The sequence below is a fragment of the Dipodomys ordii genome, unplaced genomic scaffold (assembly GCF_000151885.1).
Source record: "Dipodomys ordii isolate 6190 unplaced genomic scaffold, Dord_2.0 Scaffold5, whole genome shotgun sequence".
In the NCBI taxonomy this organism is placed as follows: domain Eukaryota; kingdom Metazoa; phylum Chordata; class Mammalia; order Rodentia; family Heteromyidae; genus Dipodomys; species Dipodomys ordii.
Genome location: NW_012267221.1, coordinates 38085777 through 38093226, shown reverse-complemented (window position 1 = coordinate 38093226; position 7450 = coordinate 38085777). Strand labels below are relative to the sequence as shown.

Here is a 7450-nt window from a genome sequence, read left to right as displayed (position 1 = left end):
ACTACCATCCCTTTTATGCTAATCAGGAAGGGAGAGCTTAGAAAGCAACATAATTGTAAGGAAGAATATAGGCTCTTGAGTTTGTTTTTTTCCCCACTATGTGTGCATGTCTTTGACCACCAAGAAATTGTTATGTGAGAGTGATTCTCAAGTTCTGCATTGTGCTGGATTCAGTGCTCATTCCAGGGATATTCCTTTGTGGTAGCTTCAGAGGGTTTCACAACCGGATGCTGCCAGTAAAGAATCCGAGGTAGGACCTCTGATATGAGCAAAGCAACCTTTAGTGTCTTGCCCAGTTGTCTTTAGCAGTATATGATATGTATGTATACTTATGGAAATTTGTATCTCATTATCAGCCACAACCCAGAGATCATTAGCAATAATGCCTAGTATTGCTTACAAGTGAAATCGTGCACTGCTCTAAATGATACCGAGATGGGGAGTCGGAGAAGCAGAAAATGGATCATTGATGGAGAGCAAAGGCAGGGATCGTGCTTACCAAGCAGAATGCCACCAATCGCGCAGTCTCCTGGCACTGTGCAGAATCCCACCTGCATCACAAACGTCATCACACACCCAAAGAAACACAGAAGTGCCTCCAGATTTGGCCTTCTTTTAAGCAGTATGTACTAGAATAGGATGCCTTAGTTATAATGGCCTACCGCTTTTTATGTAAAATGTCAAGAGAACTCCCAGAGTCAATTTGTAATTGAAAGAAAAACACTGACTTTCCCTTCCCAGACTAATACAACAGAACAGAAAAACATGTCAGTGATATAATAGGGGGGAAAAAAAAACCACCACCTCTCCTCATAGGAAAAAATAGCCTGAAAAGTAACAGGATATAACTATATTTCAAATGTATCCAAGAATAAAAAACACAGCACATTAAGTAGGGTATGCCTTCCAGTGCTGGAGCCAGAGACCGCGGGAGCCCAGGAAAAAGGCTCTTCTAAACTGGCCTGGTGCACCAGCTCCTCTGGGCCAGAGGCGGACCTCAGGTCTGCCGGAGCTCAGCATCCGGCGGAGCGCGTCAGGCAGGGTGGATGCCCCTGGCCCTGTAAGGCATCTTCAGCCACATGGGCTTCAGAATAGCTGGTCATAGAACACCCTCGGAAGCCCAGAAGTCCTCCCGCAGATGGGCCTTCTCCAGGGAGAAATGCAGGTGCTCACCTAGGCGGGAGGCCTCACCTGCTCCTTCCGCAAGGCTTGCTTCCCAAAGTCTGCGTTTCTGGGCCTCCTGCGCCAGTGAGGAGTGCGTGCCACATGCTGGACGAGGGACTGCTTGGTATGGATGCGCAGGTTGGCCTTCGGCTGGTCACATTGCTTTCCCTTCTCAGGACTGCAGACCTTCACCCACAGAGTGTGCCCCAGGAGCCAGCCAATGGGCTTGTCCCGAGAACACATGATGATGGACTCCACAAGCAGGCTCAGATCCAGCTGAGAGAACTCCAGGCGCGTCCAAGACCTCCGCTGGCCGCTGCGGGGGCAAACCTCTTCACCGAGCTCGGGAAGTTGGGTTGGGCCAGGATGCACATGAGGTTGTCCAGCTGCAGGTGGGTGGCACACGCCCTTTGGACTGTGCGCACCTCACGTGGAAGCAGTGGTCGGGGTTCTGTGTGGTCCTCCATCTGACTCTGTCCTTGGAGGAGGTGGGAGAAGTCTGGGTGGAAATGAGGGGAAAGAGAGTAGACCTCCGGGAGTGCAGAATGGATCTCCTCCGAGGGGAACAAGGCCTCAGTGTTCTCTGTTACATCGTGGGTCAGTCTTGGCGATCAGCACCTCCACGATGACCAAGTCCTCCTCCTACGTGTTCAGCTGCGAGATGAGCAAGTGTGGCATGTGGGTGAGGTACGCATGCAGCACCCCTACCTCCCACCCGGGATACCCATCACCACAGACGCTCAGTGACCCGTGTGGCTCTGGCCCACGCACACCGCCCACTGCAGGCTGCTCTCCTTGGCCAGCAGGTGCAGCAGGTGGTGGAAGACTGTGGATAGATGCATCCCGTGCCTGCTAGGGACTTCCCACTGCTTCAGTCTGGGGTCCTCTGTGAGGGGGGCCCAGGTATGATTGCCCTCCCCATCCCTCAGCCCCCTCGTGCTCTTGTCCACCACCAGGCTGAGCTCCTTCAAGCTTGTTAACAGTGACTAAAAGTATAACTGTCCTCATAAATTATTGAACTCTTGCCATGAAAAAGAAGGTACCCTACAATAAGTAACAAAAATGTATTTTCATTGAAAGTTAAGTAGTATCTATTTTATACACAATGTTCTTTCTCATAGAGGCTCAGCTTGCATGTCAGCATAGATACATTCTGCACCTAGAATGTATGTGAAAAAATAACATACACAGATGTCTACACATATTAAACTAATGAGTTCTCATAGCTTCCATGGAAGGCAATATTATTACTATACCCATATTGGGAAAGAGAATAGTGAAGTGGAAGGAGTTTAGTAAACTGCCCAGGGTCATATGTCTAAAAGATGACAGATATAGAATTGAACCCAGTCACCACAGCACCAGAATATGGTGTTTTGTTTCAATACGGGATATGTCACTTTTCATACTGCATGGGAGATCATTTAAAATAAGACATAGCACACAAGCACTGTGCCAATGATGGTGCCACAGCCACTGTGGTTTTGATTTTTTTTTTGTCAGTCATGGGGCTTGAACTCAGGGCCTGGGCTCTGTCCCTGAGCTTTTTTGCTCAAGGCTAGTGCTCTACCACTTGAGCCACAGCTCCACTGCCAGTATGTTTTGAATTGCCTGTATCATTTCTTCAGGCTTTAGTTTAGATGAGTCCATTAGGGACCCATTCCCTGTGCCATATTTCAGACTAGATCTGTTAGTCATGGTATAACCAGCACTCTAGGAATTTCAAAGGGGATTTAATAGAGAAAGTGGTTACAAGAATTTGAAAAGCCAAATAAGGGACAGTGAAGTAATACAGAGGTTAGTAACAGAAGCCTACCATAAATTCTATGGAGTAAAATGACAATGACCACAAATAGTATCACAAAGAACAAGCTTGTACCACAAAATAAACTGAGAAACGAGCAGAGGCAAATGGAGGACGGGAACAAACTGGATTCTTCTCTCTTCAATCTATCTGTCTATTGCCTATGCCTCCACCAAACTCAACCTGTATGAAAGGAACAGGACAAGAAAATTTGGGTGACATTATCTGATAAGGGCAGTGAATGCAGATGAACTACTGTACACCATCTAAATACTCTTGTGGTATCTGTACTGTTAAACACATGACCCTTGGCTTCGTTTCTCAATGTTTACCCTCCCCATGTGCCAGCCACGGCAATTCACACACTTCCTGATCATAGATGAGGACAGAACTTAAGTAGTTAGCTGACAGACTCTAGCTGCCATGACTACTAGATGTACTGCACATCAAGCCACATGCTCTCTGGGCTTCTCTGAGCCAATAACTAAGCATAGCAGGAGTGTTAGAAATTGACTGTTCCAGGAGATAGAGCTTCTGTAATGAGAAATTCTTGTCTAGGAATCTCATCAGCCTAGCAGAGATATACTTAAAGTTTCAATGTAGTCCCAGGTTTTTCCTGGTCAATTCTCTCTCTCCATTTTATCTCCCTGCAACATTGTCAGACTTGCACAGTGGTCTGAAAGTCCTGCCAAATATCCCTACTCTACTCCTTCATTGTTCTCCCTCATGGAAATTTCTTTTTACCAGTCCCTTATACTACTAATTCACTCTTGGCATGTGCCTTCCTAGACAATCCATTAAATATAACCTCCTATAGAGAATCTACCAAGTATAACTCTTGCTCATTGTTGTGGTTCTATGGTTCAAAATAATATTTGATGCAGTAGGTGCTCAGTATGTATTAATGAATGATTTCTAGATGTTTGAAACAATGATTGATACTGTGTCAAAAGTCAATGAATTTGGGCTGGGAAGGTGGTAGAGTGCTTGTCTTTCATGAGGCCCTGGGTTCAATTCCTCAGCACCACATAAGCAGAAAAAGCCAGAAGTGCTGCTGTGGCTCAAGTGGTAGAGCACTAGCCTTGAACTGAAGAGCTCAGGGACAGTGCCCAGGCCCAGAGTTCAGGCCCCAGGACCAACACACACACACACACACACACACACACACGAAAGATTAAAAAAATAAAACCTGACATATACTAGTTATTGCAAATAAGGGAAACCATGGGACCTATGTTTCTTTGGTCCTGGCTTACTTCACTTAATATAATTTTTTTCCAAGTCTTTCCATTTCCTAACAAATAAGGCGATATCATTCTTTCTGATGGAGGCATAGAATTCCATTGCATATATATACCACATTTTCTTGATCCATTCATCTACTGACAGCCATCTGGGTTGGTTCCATATCTTAGCTATAGTAAATAATGCTGTGATAAACATAGTTGTGCTGGTAGCTTTAGTATAGTCTTGTTTATGATCATTCAGGTAAATGCCCCAAAGTGGGATTGCTGGGTCATAGAGGAGGCTCTATATGTCTGGGACAATCAGAAAAGGTCAAATAAGATGATGTTAAGCAAAATGAACCCCAAGATAGGGACACAAATGTTTTTTTTTATTTCTTGTATTGTTTCTAACATATTTATAATGTACCATGTGATTTTTTTTGTTTCTTTGTATGTTCCTCCCCCACATTATAAGCTATTTTCATTGTATTTGATGTCAGTGTCCTGCATCTTGTATATATACTAATTCAGAGAAGGGAAAAAAACAAAATGCTTAAATAAGGATGTAGTTCGACCCATTGTAACACTGAGATGTACAAAATACTATGTTGAAAATGGTCTTTACAACTTTGGTGTGTGTGTATTGGGGGTGGTAGTTGTGCAAATGGGAGGGAAGGGATAGTAGGAGAAAAACGAAGGAGGAGGCAATAATGCTTGATAAGAAATGTACTCATTACCTTGCTCATGTAACTGTAAGTCCTCTGTACAGTATTTCCACAATAAAAAACTTATGAAAAATAAATAAAACCCTTTCTCAACCTAAGAAAAATAATGCTGAGACAAAGCTTTGATTGCTGAAGAGAAAACTCAGGCTGGCCCTTATCTCTCCCTATCCTCTTCTTCTAGATACCTGTCTGGTGCCCTGGAAAAGAGAGAGCTCCAGGTAAAGAGAGGACTCCAAATAACATGTTTCATAGTTCCCCATAGATAGACATACCATCATCACCATGTCTATATATCCTATGAGATTCTAGAAGGAAGTGAGAGAAAGGCCATGTCACTCTATGATCCTTAGTATGAATTTTAGTCATGAGTTGATTTAAGACAAGTAGTGAATAGCCTTCAGATGAGGATTCATCATGAGTCATCTTGAAGTCTATCTTACTCATACACACACATATACACACACAGAGAAGGGGGGGGAGTTCTGCATTACTCATTAAATTGAATAAGATCCAACATTCCTGCATTTGACATAAAGGTGAACTCTTACAATTCTGCCTTGGTTTCCAACCAAATAACTTTCAGATTAGCATTTCAAAATTTTAATTTCTTCTGTTCACTAGAAGATGTGGAGAAGCAGAGACAGCTAACAAAGAATCCTAACTATGTAAAGTCACAAATAAAAGGATAATTAATAGGATGATTTATGGTGTCAAGGAACTGAACCTATAGAAATGACCTTAATTGCCCTTCTCCCTGTTGGCCCTTTATTTGAGTTTCACTTTATTTTCCTTTCTTATTAAAAGAAAATATTTTAAATATCTAAATCAGACAAAAGATTACTGAAACCAGGCACACAGTTGATCTAGTGTTAATTTTTTTGTATTATGCTCCATAGAACCAAGAAAATAAGAAGATAGGATGCAGAAATAACCTCTTTTAAAAACTCTCCTTTGTCACAAAGATTTACCTACTCCTAAGATACTAGTCATACATATGGATATTTTGGACAAAATTTCTGAAAAAATCCAGACTTACTTTGCCTGTGAATATACATTTATTTGCAGTTCCAGTGGATATTATTTTTCAAGAATAAAATGAAATTAGTTAAGCAAAAATATCTGTTTCCCTTGACCTATGTTTTCTATAAATTAACATTTAAATCTATATGTAATTCAAGCTTAATGTAATTCAAATTTTATTGTATTTTAAACAAAGCTACTTCAGAAATGTTGTGAACTACCATTAGAATGTATATAAGAATTGGACATCTACTTTCTTGTGATGTTAACAGGCGCTGATACTCAATTATTGACTCAACACAGTCAAAGGACTTGCAAAGTGCTACTACATTGTTACTTTCTTCATTTCTTCTCTAGAAGATTTTATAAAGAGAAACTATCTCATTAATAATGGGATTGCCTGAGGTACTGTTCTGACATAGAAAAGTATAAGATCTTCTATCAATTGAATTACTATTTTTTGAAATTATTAATTGAATCCACAGCATCCCACAAAGGTCACCTGAAATAAATTCTTTTCTAAATTAGAGTTATTATAAACTCATTTCTTTAAATATATTTTGTGTGCTTTGTTTTTGTTTTATGTTTTGTGTTGTGTCAGTTCTGGGGCTTGAACTTGGGTGTGAGGTTATTTTGCTCAAGACTTTTCCACTTGAACCACAGCTCTACTTCTGGCTTTTTTGGGTTAGCTAGAGGTAAGTATCTCATGGACTTCCTGCTTGGGCTGGCTTCAAATAATCACCCTCAGCTTTCAGCTTTCTGATCTGCTAGGATTATAGTTGTGAGCACCTGGTGCCCACCATATTTTGTATGCTTTAATACAGTCCACATATTATCATTGCTAATGTACAAATTGTTTGATTTTTTACCAGGAAAACCTGTTCAAATTCACTCCCGGGTCCTTTTGAAACAATCCCAGCAGTCTTTGATACTGGCTTTGCTTTGAAGTATTACAGTATTTCCACATCAATCTTGTGCTCTTCATGCCCCAAACTGAAAATCAGCTTCTTCTCCAAGAAGTCATACTTTATATTTAGTGGATGTAGATTTTTAAAAACACTAAATTATGTTCAGTGTTCTAGGCCAGAGATAGAAAATCTATAATTTGGAGATAGGGTGGAATTATTTCATCTGTCCACACCATACTGACACTTCCAGTACAAAATCAGGACAAATATGTTCTTACTGTTGTTTCCCCAGGTTGCAATTATAAATTGCAGTGCAGGCATGCATCTTGTTGAGAAAAAAAATACGATTATGGAAAAAAGTGTAATCTGAATTCTTTAAGAGGAAGATAGAGATAGGGTCAGAGACAAAGAAACAAAGAGAGAACATATTGATTAGAAGAGAATTACGATATATTTAAAAAGATGACTACTACATTCAAAGATAACAGTACAGGGGCTGGGAAGGTGGCTCAGTGGTAGAGCACTTGCCTTGCATGCCTGAGGCTCTGGGTTCGATTCCTCAGCATCCCATAAGCAAAAAGAAAAAAAAAAGCCGGAAGTGGC

At 41.3% G+C, this 7450-nt stretch overlaps 1 pseudogene; it reads right to left on the bottom strand.

Annotated features, from left to right (window-relative positions):
- Nucleotides 1–1430: 1430 nt before the first annotated feature.
- Nucleotides 1431–7450, bottom strand: part of LOC105994208 — an 18746-nt pseudogene continuing 12726 nt past the window's right edge.